The sequence below is a fragment of the Nicotiana tabacum genome, chromosome 20 (genome assembly GCF_000715075.1).
Source record: "Nicotiana tabacum cultivar K326 chromosome 20, ASM71507v2, whole genome shotgun sequence".
Classification (NCBI taxonomy): Eukaryota; Viridiplantae; Streptophyta; class Magnoliopsida; order Solanales; family Solanaceae; genus Nicotiana; species Nicotiana tabacum.
Window position 1 is genome coordinate 28,598,954 of NC_134099.1, and position 20,897 is coordinate 28,619,850.

Here is a 20,897-nt window from a genome sequence, read left to right on the forward strand (position 1 = left end):
GAAACCCGGACTCCTCTCCGATGGAAGGAAAAAAAGGGGGGCGCGACAACATGGTGACTCTGCTGGGAATATTTAGGCTTTCACCATTTCAGATTGTTCTTTTGGATTTGTACCTCCCTTATGTGCAATTACTTGTTTAAATTTCTTTAAGAATTCAATTTCTTTTTCAAAAGCAAAACTGACATATCTTCCTTGTTTTTTTTCCTTTATTGTTGCTTTAAATTATGAAACTGGTGTATTTATCGCTTTCTTAACGTGCAAATACATGTCAACATGCTTTTAATTATTGCATAATCATGCTCAACATCATATTCCACTCGTGCCAAACAAATACTATAGCAACGCTTGATGAGTGGTTGCGCCCTTCCTATATCATTACCCCCTAAATTCGGAAAGCCATATTTGTGGTAAAACTAGTCGATCAGCGGTGCAGTCGACAGTTTTGTGCCTTCCCCCTTGAGTTGTCTGCTCAAGGGTACCAGTCTAAAACCCCATAGAAATACTTTATTTAAAATTGTGCATGCATCATGGTCAAACCTAGTCGGATCAGTTATGTTGTCCACGTAATGATCTTTTAAGATAGCCTTGTCCAAAAGTCCACTGGGTTTCCCTAAACCCAAACGGACATCATCACGTTCTGTGCATTTATTTGGAGAACTAAATGCTTCATGCTAATTGTTGATGATAAATAGTCGAGTCTGGTGGGGGTAGGGTCTAACCCTTTTATTTTGCAGAAAATGAGGCACGAGGTCCCTAGTTTCAGTATGATTAGCACGCCCCCACTCTTGCTAGACTGGTAGAGGAGTCTTCCATCAAATGACCAAATCAATGAGTGGAAAGAGAGGGCCGCCAAAGCTAGCAAAAAGTTGGAATATCTTGAATACAATCTGCTGGAATTGGAAGGAAAAGTGAGGAAGAGAGTCACCGACTGCCAGAACGCTGAGCGAAACGAAGGAGAACACTGGCAAAGGCATTTTTACTGGTGAACCTACATGAACTAGAGGATTTGATCAACGAGAGAATTCAACCCGAGGTAGGTCCTTCTGGGACCAAATAGATAGGAATTTACTTTTTCTCTTTATGAATGTAATAAGGCCAATGGCCATTAGTGACTTTTATTTTCTTGCTTATTTAGTGTCGTTTTGAGATTCGCCTATCTTTATCAATAAAATGAGGCATTTAGCATTCTAAGTTCTCCAAATCAATTTGTCGCTAGTCCTGCCTCGGGCACAAAGAGGTTCCCAAATTAGAACGCATTTTGCCTCCTGCACTATGTTTTTAAATGTTGCAATACCTTTTATAATCCTCACTGACTTAATTACCTTTTATTTTATTTTTGTTTTTTATTATTCTCCTCCCCAAAGGTTAGTTCGTGCACTCTGGCATCATCATCTTATTTCAAAAGATCCAAAGGCTTTCCACCCACTCCTCCTCGTAGTCCTATCAAAGGCAAGAACAAAGGAAAAATGGAAGATTTAAGCAACATCAGGAAGGAGAACACGGCCGAACGGGTAGAGGCCACTGATAGCCAGGGTGTTCGGGTTCCAAATAGGGAATGTGTTACAGCTAGAACAGAAACGGTTGAAGTTCCAATAAGAGCTCGATCAGGTTCGGAATCTATAAGACTTGTCATTTTCCCTCAGCACCCCAGATGTCAACTTCCCCAACACTCAAAACCCTACACCTCCTCAAAACATCCCAAAACAACAAAATCATCCCGCTCCTCACCATCACGTCGCTCCACCAAAGAACCAATGTAATGCCTGCCATACCCCAAACAACACTCCACTACTCATCCCAGAACCCCAAAACTCCACAAACAACCATTTCCACACCCATAACACTCCTATCTATGTGGAGACCATGCCACACTCCACCCAACCTATCTCAAGCACACCTGAGTCTGATGAAAAGGATTTGCTTATCAGAAACCTGGCTGAGGAACTTAAGAAATTGACTAGCCAGATTTAGGGAATTGAGGGAAAGGGAATCGAAGGGCTGAACTATGAGGATCTTTGCATACAGCCTGATGTCGAACTGCCCGAGGGGTACAAACCTCCTAAGTTTGAAATATTTGATGGTACGGGTGATCCAAGGGTCTATCTGAGGACATACTGTGACAAGCTAGTTGGAGTAGGGAAAGACGAGAGAATCCGCATGAAGCTGTTCATAAGGAGTTTGAAAGGAGATGCGTTATCTTGGTACATCATCCATGATTCCAAGAAGTGGTCAAGCGGGTAGGCATGACATCTAATTTATGGATAGATTCAGGTTTAATACAGAGAATGCACCAAACGTGTTCTATATACAGAATCTAAAAAAGAAGCCCACAGAGACGTTTCACAAGTATGCTACTCACTAGAGGTCCAAAGTTGCTAGGGTCAGACCTGCCTTAGAAGATGAGCAAATGAACAAGTTCTTTGTCCGGGCTCAAGACCCGCAGCACTATGAACGGTTGATGAATTGAGAACCACAAGTTCTCCGACATTATCAAATTAGGTGAAAGAATTGAAGAGGGTATCAAAAGCGGTATGGTTACAAACTTCGAGGCTTTGCAAGCTAAAAATAAGGCCTTACAATCCGGTGGTGTGTCCAAGAAGAGGGACGTAGGGGTCGTGATTGTTGCACAAAGGACCCAATATCCCCTCAAATACCAAACTTACTAAACACCTCCACTCATACATCAGCCAACCCCAAATTACCAAGCACCTTCACCCTCATACCAAGCTCCACCACCGACTTATCAATCACCTCCACCTCCTACTTATCAACCCACTTCACCCAGATACTCCCAACCCACTTATGTCTACCAGACCTGTAACGCTCAACCATCCCACTATCAATCACCTCCTGCATGCCAAAACTTCCCTAGACCTTGACCTAATTTTGATCGCAGACCTCCAATATAATATACAGCCATCGCTAAACCTATCGACCAACTATATGAGAGACTCAAAGTTGTTGGTTATGTCACCCCCATCACTTCTGAAACCCCTGAGAACCCTTCTTAGTGGGTTAACCCAAACAAGTCATGTGCATACCACTCCGGCATGAAAGGGCACACTATCGATGAGTGTCACTCCTTGAAGGACAAGATACAGTCCTTGATTGATAACAAGATTATTGTGGCAAAGGAACCCACTCCAAATGTCCACACCAACCCTCTACCAGACCATAAGGGTGGAGGTATCTACATGATTGAAATAGAAGATAACTAGGATCCCGAGAGATCAATCGGTTTGATCATAGAAGGTGATGACCCAAAGAAACCAATAATTACTCTCAATCCAATCATAGTCTAGATTCAACCGTCCGAGGACGCAGAGGTGAATATGTCTGTACCACTTGAGTTTGAAGCAACATCATCCGCAAAGACACCGGCACTAATTGAGGTTGAATTCGTGTCTCCAGCAAATGCACCCATATCATTTAAGGTTACAGTTTTGCCACCCAAGGCACATGTTCCATTCGGAGTAAGGATAGCCATACCGATCCTAGTGGCGATGTCAAAAATGACACCATTCCATACGAAGGATGTACCCTGGGACTATACAACTGAGGCGAGGCGGAAAGGCAAGGTCAGAATTGGGGAAACTGTCGCAGCACAAGGTATGACAAGAACTGGTAGAGTCTATACCCCTGAACATCTAGCTGAGTCAAGCAAGTAGGCCTCCAATCAGCCACCCATAATTGAGACATGTCCAGATGACCTTTGGAGGAAAATACAGGCCAAGGAGTATTCGATCATCGACCAGTTAAACAAGACGCCAGCACAAATCTCCATCCTCTCCCTGCTGCAAAACTCTGAGGCACACAAGAATGCTCTGTTAAAAGTGATAAGTGAAGCATACGTACCAAGTAACGTCACTGGCGGGAAATGGCTAACATGGTAGGACAAGTGCTGGAGAGCCATAAGATCACATTTCATGAGGACGAGCTGTCACCTGAAGGGTTGGGGCACAACAACGCACTGCACATCATAGTGCAATGTGAGGACTATTTCATCACCAGAATCCTAATCGCTGGAGGTTCCAGTCTCAACATTTGTCCGTTAATAACACTCAAGAAGCTGGGTAAAGGACTGCACGAGATAAAAGACGGAGCAATCAATATGAAAGCCTTCGATGGTTCTCAGAGGTCCACCATTGGTGAGATTATTCTATGCTTGCAGATGGGACCAACATGGTTCAATATCGATTTCCAGGTGATAGACGTGCCAGCATCTTACAACTTACTGCTGGGACAGCCATGGATTCATGCTGCTGGGGCCGTAGTATCAATACTGCATCAGGTAGTAAAATTTGAATGGAATCACCAGGAATTGATCATTCACGGCGATGGTAGCAACCCCATATACAGTCGCCAGTCCATTCCGGCAATCGAAGGAAGAAGGAAACTAGGTGGAGAAACTTACCACCACATTGAACGGGTCAATGCTATTGACAAAGACAAATGGTGGGATAGCAAAAATCGAGAGTATACCAAGTTAGAGTGGGTACGAACCTGGCAAAGGGCTCGGCAAGAACCTCCAAGGGATCTCTAAACCCATAAAACTCAAGAAATATGGCACTACCTTCGGTTTAGGATATGAATACACCTAGGAAGAATTCAATAACTGGTCGCCACCATGGTGTGGTCCGTACTATCCACTAGAGCAGCCAATACCGCATCTGGACCAGACTTCCAACAGGATAACATTATTTATGGGTCAGATGAAGAAGAAGCACTTGTAGCGGTGAAGAACTTGCTCCTAGAAGACAATAACATGGATTTTTGTGTTGTTTTCGAGGAGGAGAGGGAGGAAGGACCTTCCATATAGGCTGTGAGCAGAGAGGCGTGCCTCAATAATTGGACCATCAGAACAACCAGAGCCCAATGAACCTCGGAGTAGCAAGGCTAAAACAAGCATCATTCACTATTTTTATTTACTAAATGATTTTATTTCCGTATTTTCAATTCCCCAAATAAGATCTTCGATGTTCAAAATAGTTATTCAATGTATCAAAATCATGTTTGATTTTTCTTATGATTTAATATTTATTTCTATCTCCCCGTACTTTACCAATACAACATTATTATTGCCTATCTTGATGAACCAACGACTTGGACATGCAATGAGATAGCACAACAAATAGATATTGATTCAGAGGAAGATGACATACATGACGAGATTGTCAAAGAATTTGAGAACAGACCTAAGTCCAACCTGGACGAGACCGAAATTGTCAACTTAGGAGATGCATAAAACGTCAAGGAAACACGAATTAGTGTTCACTTATCGTCATAAGAAAAGAAACAATACACAAAAAGTCTAAAGGAATATGAGGACATATTCGCCTAGTCATATGATGACATGACTGGTCTGAGTACGTAAATTGTGGCTCACAAACTGCCAACCGATCCAACGTGTCCATCGGTAAAGCAAAAGCTCAGAAAGTTCAAACCTGATATGAGTCTAAAGATCAAGGAAGATGTCACCAAGCAGGTCAAAGATAAGGTTCTCAGGGTAGTAGAATACCCGACATAGTTAGCCAACTTGTTCCAGTACCAAAGAAGGATGGGAAGGTCAGAGTTTGTGTCGACTACCGGGATCTCAACCAGGCTAGTCTGAAAGACGACTTTCCTTTGCCGAATATACACATCTTGATTGACAATTGCGCCAAACATGAGCTATAGTCGTTTATAGATTGCTTCGCTGGTTATCATCAGATTTAGATGGATGAAGAAGATGCTGAGAAAATGGCTTTCATTATGCCGTGGGGAATGTACTATTACAAGATGATGTCATTCGGCCTGAAGAATGCAGGGGCCACCTACAAGAGGGCCATGACTACCATTTTCCATGATATGATACACAAGTATATAGAGGTATATGTAGATGATGTTATCATCAAATCCAAGAAGTCCAGCGATCACATGGAAGATCTAACGAAGTTCTTCAATAGACTGCGGAGGTACAACTTGAAACTGAACCCCGCGAAGTGCGCATTTGGGATTCCTATCGGGTAGCGACTTGGGTTTATTGTGAGTCACTGAGGAACAGAACTGGATCCATCAAAAGTCAAAGACATTCAATAACTACCACCGCCAAAGAACAAAAATGATGTGATGAGTTTCTTGGGAAGACTTAACTACATCAGCCGGTTCATAGCACAGTTTACAGTTATCTGTGAGCCAATCTTTAAGATGTTGAAGAAGGACGCCGCTACCAAATGAAATGATGACTGCCAAAAGGCCTTCAACAGAATCAAGGAATACCTGTCAACACTACCAGTCTTAGTCCCGCCTGAGCCAGGTTGACCCTTACTACTCTACCTTGCAGTGTTAGATGGAGCTTTCGGTTGCGTTTTGGGGAAGCATGATGAAACGGGGAGGAAGGAACAAGCTATTTATTATCTCAGTAAGAAGTTCACCCCGTACGAGGCCCGGTATTCTCTACTGGAACGCACCTATTGTGCTTTTACCTGGGTAGCTTAAAAGTTGAGGCATTACTTTTGGGCCTATACTACATATCTCATATCAAGGATGGATCCTTTGAAGTACATCTTTCAAAAGCCCATGCCCAATGGCAAGCTAGCCAAGTGGAAAATCCTGTTGAGTGAGTTTGACATTGTCTACGTAACAAAGAAAGAGGTTAAGGGACAAGCACTAGAAGACCACCTCACTGAGAATCCCGTGGATGGAGAATAAGAACCCCCAAAAACGTATTTTCCCGATGAAGAGGTATCATTCATATGAGAAGACATCACGAAAATCCTATGACGGTTGGAGAATATTTTTCGATGGAGCAGCAAATTTCAAAGGAGTTGGCATAGGAGCAGTCCTAGTATAAGAAACCGGTTAGCATTATCCGGTGTCCACCAAACTCATGTTCCCGTGCACCAACAATATGGCCGAGTATGAAGCCTGCATCTTAGGACTCAAAATGGCTATTGACATGAACGTTCAAGAGCTGCTAGTAATTGGAGATTCAGACTTACTTATACATCAGGTACTAGAAGAATGGGCAACCAAGAACTCCAAGATACTCTCGTATTTGTATCATGTACAGGAACTAAGGAAAAGGTTCACGAAGACGAAGTTCCGACATGTTCCTAGAGTCCAGAATGAGTTCGTCGATGCATTGGCTACCCTGTCATCTATGATACAGCATCCAGACAAAAATTTCATTGATCCCATTCCAGTAAAGATCCATGATCAGCCAGCTTATTGTGCCCATGTTGAAGAAGAAGCAAACGGAAAGCCTTGGTTTCATGATATCAAGGAATATTTGACAAAAGGAGAGTACCCAGAGTTTGCAAATCCTACTCAGAAGCACACACTTCGGAGACTATCTAACAACTTCTTTCACAGTGGAGGAATCCTGTATAGGAGGACTCCCGATCTGGGACTATTAAGATGTGTGACGCAAAGGAAGCATCCAGACTATTAGAGGAAATTCATGCAGGGACCTGCGATCCACATATGAACGGTTTTGTCTTATAAAAGAAGATACTCCAGGTTGGTTACTTTTGGATGACCACGGAAACGGATTGCATCCAGTATGTCCAGAAATGCTACCACTGTCAGATACATGCAGACATGATAAAGGTGCCTCCAAATGAGCTTAATGCAACAAGCTCACCATGGTCGTTCGCCGCTTGGGGATGGATGTTATTGGACCAATCAAGCCTGCCGCTTCCAATGGACATAGGTTTATCCTGGTAGCCATAGACTATTTCACAAAGGGGGTAGAAGCAGCATCTTACAAAGCAGTGACTAAGAAAGTCGTGGCAGACTTTGTCTGCCGCGTTGTTTGTCGATTCGAGATTCCAGAGTCAATCATTACTAATAATGGATCCAACCTCAACAGCGACTTGATGAAAGCTATGTGCGATACTCTCAAGATCAGACACAAGAATTCCACAGCTTCCAGGCCTCAAATGAATGGAGCTGTAGAAGCCGCCAATAAGAATATCAAGAAGATATTAAGGAAAATGATAGAGAAGCATAAATAGTGGCACGAAAAGTTATCATTTTCTCTATTGGGGTATCGCACCACAGTTCGCACATCAACCGGGGTAGCCCCATATATGCTGGTTTACAAAGGCTGTTATTCCCGCTGAGGTAGAAATTCCTTCCCTAAGGATCATACAAGAAGCTGAGCTCGACGACGTAGAGTGGGTAAAAAGTCGTTATGAGCAACTAACCCTTATAGACAGAAAAAGATTGAATGTAGTTTTCCATGGTCAACTCTATTAGAACAGAATGTCTAGAGCCTTCAACAAGAAAGTCAAACCAAGACAGTTCACATTGGGGCAGCTGGTGTTAAAGAAAATTTTAATGCATCAAGATGAAGCCAAAGGAAAGTTCCCTCCCAACTGGCAGGGTTGATACATGGTTCACCGGGTTCTGACAGGAGGAACCCTCATACTTACAGAAATGGACGGAGAAGTCTAGACGAAGTCGATCAATTCAAATGCAGTCAAGCGTTATTATGTGTAATCGATTATGCTTTCCTTATATGATGTAATTGAACTACGTCTGACCTGATTCTCTTTTAAGAGGGGATACGTAGGCAGCCCTATGGGTTCGGTCACAATTCAATAAAATTTTATTTCTCCCCGCAATTGGAAACTGGGGGAAGAATTTTGAGGAGGACCCTCAAAATTCTGTAGCAAGAGAGGTTGCAACATCTCGAACCACGTCACAGTCGTCGATTCATCTAAAAGCTATTTTTAATTATACACTTATGCCATATCTTTACAAAACCATGCATGTTTATTAGCGAAACTGCTTTGTTTAGCAACTCTACCCCAATGATACAAACAGTATCACCAGATCAAAGCCGAGCAGGTCAAGCAAAGCCGGTGGGGATACGAACTAACCTTCCCTCTTTTACAGAACTCACGATTTATTTTTTGGATGTAGGCACTAGATTTGTGAAGTCATCAAACATGTTGTACGCCCATGGAACGAACATTGTTCAAGAATACGACCCTCTAAACCGTTGCACTTGCCAAACATTTGCTATTAGCACGCACAAGTAATGCTTCGTACTCACAATGCTCCTAGTAATCACAATGTCACAATCTGCTATCAGCTAAAAAAACTCTACTATCATTTGTCATTTCATTTTTGCATAAGGCTACCATTCTGCCTTCCGAGACTAAACGATATCTCCATTTGCATTCGCATTGCATAAGGCTACTATTCTGCCTTCCAACTAGCATAAGGCTACCATTCTACCTTTCGAGGTTCATCTCTACCTCCATCTGCATCTGCATTGCATAAGGCTACTATTCTGCCTTCCAACTTGCATAAGTCTACCATTCTGCCTTCCGAGGTTAAGCTCTACCTCCATCTGCATCCGCATTTCATAAGGCTACTATTTTGTCTTCCAACTTGCATAAGGCTATCATTCTACCTTCCGAAGTTAAGCTCTACCTCCATATGCATCCGCATCTTTGCATAAGGCTACCATTCTGCCTTCCGAGACTAAACGTTGTCTCCACCTGCATCTGCAATCTTGCATAAGGCTACCATTCTACCTTCCGAGACTAAACGCTGTCTCCATCTACATCTGTATTCTTGCATAAGGCTACCATTCTGCCTTCCGAGACTAAACGATGTCTCCATCTGCATCTGTATTCTTGTATAAGGCTACCATTTTGCCTTTCGAGACTAAGCTCTGCTGCCAATTTTTCTTCAAAACTAAGCACTATCCCAAGCACTATTTATTTCGCTTTTCTTACGGCTAAGCTCTGCCCTTCAATTCGCAAGACTAAGCTCTGTCTTGTTCGCATCATACTAATGCATTCTTCATGGGCTGAAATAGCGCCAACTCATTCGAAGGAGTCATCGTTCGGAGGCACCATCTTCATATCCCAAGAACACCATGTCATGGCCAGAGGATCCATTTCAATTTTTTGCATATCATTATTCAAAGGTGTCATGGTTCGGAGGTACCATACTCATGGCCCGAGAGCATCATTTCATGGCCTGTGAATCCTTTATCATACACTTCATGGACTAGGACATCATGGTCTAAAGACATCATCCTAACCGCCCAAAGACAACATTCATGGTCCCACGGAAATTTGCATCAGGTTTAAATTTATGCACAGAATATGCCTGTATTGTTTCTAATGTAGGTAAACCAGCAAGCAACGACCATCCCGGCAGAAGCGGTCCCACTCTGGTTTCCCCAAGCCATGTCAAACCTAACCAGTCCTGTAAATCGTTCACTCATCCAGCCCTAGATATTGTGTCCGTTCTTGAAAAGTCTCCATCGGCATACTCCGCCGACGGATCCTGAACTACATACGGCCTGATTCCTGTAAAACCAGGGATATATAGGCAGCTCAGAAATCAGGGCGTGGCCTAACCTCTTCAAACCATTTTGCTCGGTCAAAATTGGCCATCATTTCTTTACCCGAAAACTCTTTCATCCTTCCCGAGTAAAGAGGGGCAGCTGTTGATACCCAATTTTCCCCTATATATTTTCAATATGCGAAATACCTTCAAAATAGCATATGCATGCATATATAAGCATGTCCAAGGGTTTTATTATTTTTCCATATTTTTAAGGGGCTTTTAATTGATTTATTTCCCCATTTTTTCCATAAAATCCCAATAATTATTTTCAAAATTATTATTTTGATAATTCATCTATTGTATTTTTATATTTATGCTATAATGTGGCTAAAATAATTTTTTTACATATCTTTTCAATTTCATTTAGTATTGTTTAAAGTTAAATTGCACATAATTGCAATATTAGTCATTTTAAGGTTTAATTGTGTTTTATATTCATAAAATTGAGTCTTGTATTTTTAAATTGTTAATTGTTTGTTATAAATCATTTCAACCCTTTTAATTTATTTTTCAGAAACCATTTACTATTTTCTATAAATCAAAAAGGGAAAAGTGGCTATTTAAATTTTAGCCCAAATTGGATCCCTAATCTAACCCAAATCAAACCCAACTCCCAACTCAATTATACCCACCGGACCAAGCCCAAACCCAGTTGCATAAACTGACCCACCTACCCTCTCTAATCTCAACCATTAATCTCCCAGATCAACGGTCCCTATTACCCTTACCATTTTTAAACCCAAACGACCCCTTACCCTAAATCATTTCTCACCACCCGCCGCCCTTGAATCTCCTTCCTCTCAAACTCTCTCTGCAGCCTCACCTAAACCCTAGCCGTCGCCGCCCTAATCCCTTACAATCCCAACTCAATCCATGGACTCCCATGGCTGTTTGAGATGTGTATCCATCTCCTATGTCTCCTTGTGGCTTGTCCTCGTGATTCTATGGGAAGTTCTCAAGGAGATCTAACCCAGATCCTGCTTGACTTCTGTCTATGGCCTTTTCCCGGTCATCCATCGTTGTTCGAGTCATATCCATGATTTTTCTGGCTAGATCGGTAACTTTTCAAAGTCTTTCTTACTTTTCTGGGTTCTTTGAAACCCTAACTTTTAAGATCTTTCGATTTCTTTCATATCTATCTTAGATCTGTGTATGTTATGAACTTCTTGATGTTTTCTCAAAGGTTCTTCAATTTTCTTTCATAGTAACTCTTCGTTAAAGACCTCTTCTCCTATTTTCAATGTTTTTTTACTATGTTGAACGATTTGCTTATGTTTTTCTTCTATCTGGTTCATCGTGCTGAAACCTTAGGTATTTCTGGTTTTATCCGAGTTTTGAAACTCTTTGTGTATTTTCTATGCATGCTGGTTTTGATTGAGTTCCTTGTGTTTAGATCCTCTTTTTTGATTAACTTGACTGATTCTAAAGTTCTTACTTTTTCCTTTTTTAACTCGGCTCTGTCATAACCCTTGTCACACCTCCTTTTTCCGCCCCCGCGAGGGGCGTAGGAGTTTTTCCCAATTAAAGGACAATCGAAACGGGATTTGTTTGTTTATTTCAGAGTTTCCACTTGGGAGATTTTAGGGTGTCCCAAGTCACCAATTTAATCCCGAATCGAGGAAAAGAATGACTCCATATTACAGTCTGCGTACCAGAAATCCGGATAAGGAATTATGTTAACCCGGGAGAAAGTGTTAGGCATTCTCGAGTTCCGTGGTTCTAGCACGGTTGCTCAACTGTCATATTCGGCTTGTTTATCTGATTTTACACAATTATGGGCTCATGTGCAAGTTTTAACTTTTAACCGCTTTTGTCATTATTATTATTTTTATCAAGAATTGCAACATCGTGGAAACACATCTCGAACCACGTCACATCAATGCACCCGTGGTTGTTGGCATATTTTAACTCTGTTGGGATTTGGATTTGGGTCACATAAATGTGCACCCGAGTTTAAGAAAATTAAATTATTAAAGGTGCGCCTAAAGTGACTAGCGTATCATTTACTTTGGGTAGGGCCGTGGAATTTTGCTAATCGGTCCATCCCGAAGTCTAAGCAATTTTAAAGCAAATATTTACTTAGGGCCCCGCAATTTTGTATTTTTATTCGGCGAGGCTCATCTCATTCTTATTTTTTAAAGGAATTTGCAACGTCGTGGACATGCATCTCGGACCACGTCACAATCAATGTACCCGTGATTAGAGCCACATTTTGACTCCGTTGAGATTTGGATTTGGGTCACATAAATATGCACCCGAGTTTAAGAAGGTAAGATTTATTAAAATACGCGCCTAAAGCGATTAGCGTATTATTATTTTGGGTAAGGCCGTGGAGTTTGTCACACCTCCTTTTTCCGCACCCGATGGGGCAGGGGGAGTTTTTTCCAATTAAAGGACAATCGAAACGGGATTTATTTGTTTATTTTAGAGTCGCCACTTGGGAGATTTAGGGTGTCCCAAGTCACCAATTTTAATCCCGAATCGAGGAAAATAATGACTCTATATTACAGTCTGCGTACCAGAAATCCGGATAAGGAATTCTGTTAACCCGGGAGAAGGTGTTAGGCATTCCCGAGTTCCGTGGTTCTAGCACGGTCGCTCAACTGTTATATTCGGCTTATTTATCTGATTTTTAATACGATTATGAACCATGTGCAAATTTTATCTTTTAACCGCTTTATTAATTATTATTATTAAGAAATGTGAACATCGCTTAAAACATATCTTTGGACTGTGTCACATGAAATGCACCCACAATCCGAAACATATTTTATTTGATGTTTTAGAATTTGGATTTGGGTCGCATGAGATGCACACCCGAGTTTAAGAAAATTAAATTATTAAAGACGCGCCTAAAGCAACTAGCGCATTATTATTTTGCGGAGGCCGTGGAATTCGCTAAACAACCCTCCTGAATTCTAAGTAATTTAATACATATATTTTGTGAGGGCCCCGCAATTTGTCCCTTTTATTCGGCGAGGCTCGTCTCATTTTATTCTTTATTATTACTATTATATTTTTTTTTTTTTTTAAAAGGATGCCATTTTTATGTCTTTAACAATACTAAAACTTACGGCCTCTTTACAACTAAAATCCCACGACTTGTTAAAAGTTTAATAAAAGGAGTTTAGTGAATGAGTGTTTCGGTAGTAGTAACAGCATGCACTAATACTATTTTTCGAATGACCTAACCGAAGGAAAGGACGAACAGATTAACGTCAAACTTGTGTCATAGAACGACTAGTCCAACTTAATTAAACGACATCAAATAAACAAGAATAACATAACATGAAAATGAACCAAAATGCAGACAATGAAACATAGGCAGAAAATTTCCATACCAATTTTTATATTGCATCTCAAACATTCAACGTAAGTTTATTTATCTAATACATCGAGGTTTACTAACCTTTGCACCTCGACAAACTCAGAGCGACAAACACGATTCCGACGGAACTTAAGTCGGACCTCTCTGACCGAAGAACAACGACGGAACCTCAGACAGCACCTCGACGTACCGGACCTCGACGAACCAAAGTCGACCTCTACGGAAAACAGAAAACTCGGAAACGCCACAACGACTGCTTGGTACTCGGCGATGGCTGCTTGTTGGACTGAAAATAGCGGACCTGTTGGTTCTTGTTCGGGCTGTGCGTGGGGCTGACGAACTGGTGGTGGTTATGGCGGTTGACGGAGAGGGTGTTTGGACGATGCAGTAGCGATGGCTACTGCTTGACGGGTAGTTGTCTGGGTGTTGCTGGGGTGCGTGGGATGGCTGGAACTGGTGGTGGTGTTTGGACGATGGTCGTTTGGTCGCGGGGGAAAGTGACTTGGTGGTGCAGCTGTTCCGGCGAGGAAGAAACAGCAGCTGCTGCAATGATAGCAGCGGATGTGGGGGTCGTTTGACTTGAAGAAATCGGAAAGGGTGGTTTCAGCGATGGTTGTGGTCGTTTGAGCAGTTTGGTGGTCGACGGACTGGTGCGGGAGTTTGACGATGGTGGGGGGCTGTTCGGAGGTTGACGATGGTGGGCCTGGTTTCGTTTGGATGGTTTTGGCGTTGGGCAGGTGGTGTGACGACGAGGGGGGTGCTAGGACTGGTCGGAGGTGGTCGACCGGTTTCAGTAGGGTTTGCTTTCTTTCTTCTTATGAAGAAGAAAGCAGAACAGTACCCTTTTCCAAAAATTCCCCCGTTCCTTTTGTTTTACCCGTGTATTTAGCATGGGTTTTGCCCAGAAAAATGAGCCCACGCGTGGTGGGGTTCAAGGCATATGTCCCCCACGCGTGGTGGGGTTCCCCGTGTGTCCTGGACACTGTTTATTATGGGCTAGGTCCGAAAATTAGGCCTAAAACCGGGTAGTTTAAACCCGAATATTATTCTTTTGCCCGGACCCGAGAAATAGGAACACGTTGCTTAACTAGTCCTATGTAAGCAAAATAACTACCAAAAATAAGACTAGTATTTAAACAAAACTATATCTTTTTTAAATATTTTTCAAGGTTTAAAATAGCTACAAAATATTAATAAAACTATTTTATTTTTATTATTTTTTTTGTAATTTTCGTTTTAAATATTAAGATAAAATATGAGGTAATATTTTTGTATTTTTCAAAGTTAAAATGACTATAAAACCTTAATAGAACTATATTTTATTTATTTTTTTGTAATTTTCGAAATTATATAAAATACAAAAATAAAGTGCAATTTTTGTATTTTTCAAATTTATGAGAGATACATAAACTAAAATATATATATTTTTTTTTGAAATTTTTCTTTTTGCAACGAAATAAAGTAAAAATAGTTAAAATAGCTATACTGGATCCAATTTCACATATTCATGCTAAAAATGTGAAAATTCTCGGGGAGGGTCAAAAATCACGTGCTTACAGCTGCCCCTCTTTGACTGGAAACACGAAGAGTTTTCCGACAAAGAACGACTAGACGTGTTTTTGACCCGACCATTACTTGGACGGACTACACTTAAGGAAAGGGAGGGAATGTGACCGAGCCCTGGTATCTGAGCTGCCTACATATCCTTGGTTATACAGGAATCAGGCCACGTGTAGTTCGGGAATGAGAGAGATAGTGAAGTGTACCGAGGTGAAGAGCCGATCGAGGTGCCGTTCCGTTGAAGTTCCGGTCCGCAGTTCTGTCATTACAACAAAAAATGAAAACTGAAAAAAACTAGCTAAGCCTATCAGCTACTAGTTACAAGGATTCCTATCTCTTAAGTCTTCTGAAACTTGGTCTTGAGTCTTGAATGGTGCTTCATACAGACTTTGGATTTGAACCTTGATACTTGCTAGATGTAGGCGCTAGTTCTTGAGCAGACCACATTTGTTCTCCACATCCGTGCTTCGGATTCATTCATTTTTCTCTTTTTCTTTTTCTTCCTTTTTTTTTTGTTTTTGTGACTAGCTTTTGTTGACCCTCTGAGACTGTTGACTCGCATTCTTGGGGCGAGATTCTTGTTGCTTCTATCTTGGATTGAGTGCTGGGGATTTTTGTTGTGGCTTTCTGCCCTCCAATGGGTTACGGCTTGACTTTGAACGATCCCGCTGTTCTACAGGCGGACCCCTAACTTCTTCAATCTTTGACATATAACAATCTTTTGCTCTACAGGCAGGCCCCTGACGATCAAAACAAACAAAACAAACAAAATTTCCTAACCCAGTTTTCACTGGGAAGGTTTGTGAGTCGTTAACAAAATCGTAGCCCACTGATACTACTGATGCAGTGCTGAGAGTGAACTAAACACTAGACTAGGATGTATTCCCTTGTTATACAGGTGGGCGCCTGGCAAGAAATTTAAAGACTGGAATGTATGCCTCTGTTCTTTGGGCGGGCTCCCAATTTCAACACCTGAAAAGTAAGAACTGAATGTATGCCTCTGTTATTATGGGCGGGCTCCCAATTTCAACACTTGAAAGTAAAACTGAAATATATTCCTCTCGTTATACAGGTGGGCGCCTGGATTTAGGAAAATGACCCTTTTTTTTCTTTCTTTTTTTTCTCTTTTTTCAAAAATGACTCTTTTTTTTCAAACGTTTTTCTTTTCTTTTTTTTTCTTTTCTTCTTTTCCCTTTTTTTTGGTATCTTAGGAGAAAGATTCATCAGACTAAGATTTTGATCCTAGGAGAAGGTTCGTCAGACTAGGTCTCTATCTTAGGAGAAAAATTCGTCAGACTAAGATTTTGATCCTAGGAGAAGGTTCATCAGACTAGGTCATTTTTGTTTTTTGGTTATCTTAGGAGAAAGATTCATCAGACTAAGATTTTGATCCTAGGAGAAGGTTCGTCAGACTAGGTCTCTATCTTAGGAGAAAAATTCTTCAGACTAAGATTTCGATCCTAGGAGAAGGTTCATCAGACTAGGTCATTTTTTTTTATTTTTGGTTATCTTAGGAGAAGGATTCATCAGACTAAGATTTTGATCCTAGGAGAAGGTTCATCAGACTAGGTCATTTTGTTTTTTTTTTTTTTTTTTTTTTTTCAAAACAACTTAGGAGGAAATGCATCTCCTATGGGTAAAACTTAACTTTGAGGAAGTGCGTTTCCTGTGGGTATAATAAACTTAGGAAGTGCGTCTCCTATGGGTACAATAAACTTAGGAAGCGCGTCTCCTATTGGTGAAATGAACTTAGGAAGTGCGTCTCCTATGGTGAAACTCACTTAGGAAGTGCGTCTCCTATTGGTGAAACTTGCTTTAGGAAGTGCGTTTCCTATGGTGAAACTGAACTTTAGGAAGTGCGTCTCCTATGGTGAAACTGACATAGGAAGTGCGTCTCCTATTGGTGAAACTTGCTTTAGGAAGTACGTCTCCTATGGTGAAACTGAACTTTAGGAAGTGCGTCTCCTATGGTGAAACATATCTTAGGAAGTGCGTCTCCTATTGGTGAAACTTGCTTTAGGAAGTGCGTCTCCTATGGTGAAACTGAACTTTAGGAAGTGCGTCTCCTATGGTGAAACATATCTTAGGAAGTGCGTCTCCTATTGGTGAAACTGAAACAAACCTAGGAGGAAATGCATCTCCTATGGGTAAAACTAAAACTTAGGAGGAAATGCGTCTCCTATGGGTAAAACTAAAACAAACTTAGGAGGAAATGCATCTCCTATGGGTAAAGACACAAAATGTATTCCCTTATTATACAGGTGGGCGCCTAATGGTAAAGACACAAAATGTATTCCCTTATTATACAGGTGGGCGCCTAAAATATGAAATGCGCAGACAAAAGTATTCCTCTCGTTATTCAGGTGGGCGCCTGGTTAAACTAAGACATAAAAGTATTCCTCTCGTTATTCAGGTGGGCGCCTGTCAAGAAATGTAAAGGCTGAAACCAACATATCCTATTTGAGGGCGGATGAACCCAACATATCCTGTTTGAGGGCGGATGAACCCGACAGATCCTATTTGAGGGCGGATGAACCCACCATATCCTATTTGAGGGCGGATGAACCCAACATATCCTATTTGAGGGCGGATGAACCCGACAGATCCTATTTGAGGGCGGATGAACCCAACATATCCTATTTGAGGGCGGATTAACCCAACAGATCCTATTTGAGGGCGGATGAACCCAGCATATCCTATTTGAGGGCGGATGAACCCGACAGATCCTATTTGATGGCGGATTAACCCAAAATATCTTTAAGACTTGAAAATGTCTTACCTCGAATACTTGCTGGGGGTTGGGATGAATTTTCCTTTTCTACCTTCCCCATTTTTATTATTATTCTTTTTTTTCTTTTTTTTCTTTTTCTTTTTTTTGTTTTTGCATAGCTTCTTCCTTCGAAGACTACCTCCCTTGATTTACTTACCTGTTGGGGGTAAAATGTTATCAGCTGAGGGTACCTGACTTCCAGAAAATTTTCTAAATGAAAGGAAAATTTTCTGCCCCAGTTTGATAATATCCCTTGTGGCATGCAGTTCTGGCATCAATGCCATTTCCTTTACCTGTTTTAAATCAAACAAAATTGTTAGTTTAAAACATGGTGGTTGGTTGTGATACTCCTGCTGGGATGGTTTTCCCTTTCTCCATCCTTGCTCTGCGTTCAACAACTTGTTGGGATGATATTATGTGCTGGGGATAATCCCTTCCTGCTGGGGGATATCCCTCTTCTTTTGTGGCATAGCTTGGAAACTGGCATTTTCCCCGACCCTTCAGTCTAGTATGAATTTTGCCAAATCATGCTCGCTGCTCTCCTTGCTCTGTTCATGGGCCTTGGCCTTTGAGGTTTATAACCTTGGGTTTGGCAAGGATATCTCTCTTGACGCTCGTCAATCCTTTTGTCAATTCCCTTTGCTGGGGATATCTTTTGACACTGGCCTCGCGCTTGTTCCTCGTTGACTATACCATTTGGATATACTAGTCAGATCTCATCTTGGAAAGCTGATGGCATATTTTGAAGTCATTTCATACTTGTTCTGACCGGACAGACTCTATTGGGGCAAAATTTTTTATGAAAGGAGAAAGATAACGGAAACAAAATAAAAGACAAAGGAAACGATGACTCTTTTACAAAGGAAACTAAAAATAAAAATCTATCAAACGCAGATACCGACTCTAATGGCCATGACATGCATATGGGCCTTTCCTTTACCGTCAATCATCTTTCAAGATCCTCAATTGGTGATTCCCCATCTGATTCTTAATCTTATTCGACTTGCAGTGCCCGAAGGGTTTTCACTATCAAGTCTCTCTCATTTTGGTTTTCTCTCAGCTTTCACCGCCTTATGGTGCCTGTGAAGGTTTTCACCGATAAGACTCTCTCGTTTTGTATCTCTCTCCAGCTGGGGATTTTGGAGTGTTTCTGGTATGACTCTTTCTGTTGGAGATTAGAGTCCTTTCTGCTGTGGAACAGAATGTTATGTTCGCCGGTAAGATTCTTCATTTGTCTGACTTGGCATCTTTTGAAGACTGATCGGAAGGTCTTTCTTTGGACCGTAATGTGGGTTTTTGGATTGGGCTAGAAAGAAAGGGTATTAAAGGCTCAAAAATGCATTCATTTTGGGTTATTAATTACAACCTTCGGAATTAGATTTATTTACATCAAACTCAACATCTGCCCCAGTTTCTTGCATGGGGATATTTTAATTGATTTTTTTTCATTTTTCAAAACTATGACCGAGCCGTGAAGCGCCTACGTATCCTCTTCGAGGAATCAGGTCAAACGTAGTTCCCAATTCCTCTTTTTCATTTGACTTTTTTTTTTGATTTTTTTTTTTTGTTATCACTTTCTCTTTTCCTTTCTCATTTCTCCTTTCTTTTTGTCGTTTTTTTTTCTTTTTCTTTTATTCTTCTTTTTCCATTTTGTTGTTTTCTTTTCTTTCTTTTCTCTTACCTGCCATGCTTGCGTATTTATTCGCTGCTACTAATTCCGAACGAGGGGTATGAAAGAAAATAAATAAGGCTCAAAGGGCTAACGAAGGATAAAGTGTTTGGGTAGCAGAACAAAATGCCTTCGTCATTCCAGTCTTCAAAACATGCCAAGTGCAAACAACACACTTTAAATTTGTAGTCTCTTCTGATGGTGCTGGACTTGACAATTATGTTAAACATTTTATTTTTCCTTTGTCATTTCTAAGCACCGTTGGGCGACACTCTCATTATCATGACCGACCTTCATGCCAATTTGGCGAACCTTGCTTTTAACGGTTTTCTTTGTGCTTAACTTGCCCCAGTTCCACATGACTCGGGCTCTGAATAATCTCAAATCGTCCTTATTTTCTTTAAATGGTCGGATCGCCTTTCCAGGGTTTTATGATTAACTTTAAAGACTAGGCCCAAAGTGTGTGCGCATGTCATGTTCCTAGAATCGGCATCGAATGAAATGATAAAAGGACTAAACAAAAGACGACTGGAACTAACAAAAGACCGACTTTGTTTGAATAATAAAACAAACAAAACAACCAGAATAAAATCCTAACACAAACTGGACAAAATTTAAACAAACTGCTATGACAAAATGGAAAGATAAGAAGGTTTGACACATGACAAAATCCCAATTACAACCTTAATAATCCGAACAACAGAAATGACCACAAAATAAGCCACTACAAGCTTCTCTCTTGCTGACCAAGGAACGGAGCGTTCTCCCCAAAAATTGGCATCTTAGCCACTGAGCTTTGCATCAATACTGCCAAGACCATTACCCGCTTCAACATCGTCACCCTCTGTCAACAAGTTCTCGATAGGGTTCGAGTGCTCCATGTCACTGTTATTGATCACAATCCGCCCTTCTTGGATCATTCTTTCTATTTCTCTTTTCAAATCCCGACAACTTTCAACATTGTGCCCCTGGGCATTGGAATGGTATTCACACCTTTTAGAAGGGTCAAAGCTTCTTGCACGTGGGTCCACACGATTTGGAGGAATAGGTGCAATCATGTCATGATTCTTTAACTTCTCAAATAAGCTTTCATAGGACTCTCCTATTGGTGTAAAATTATCTTTCAACCTTTGCTCCCCATTATACCACTGGCTTGGATGTGGGTTATAGGGCATCTGAAAATTTTGTGGAGACTTCTGGAGATTTTGTGATGC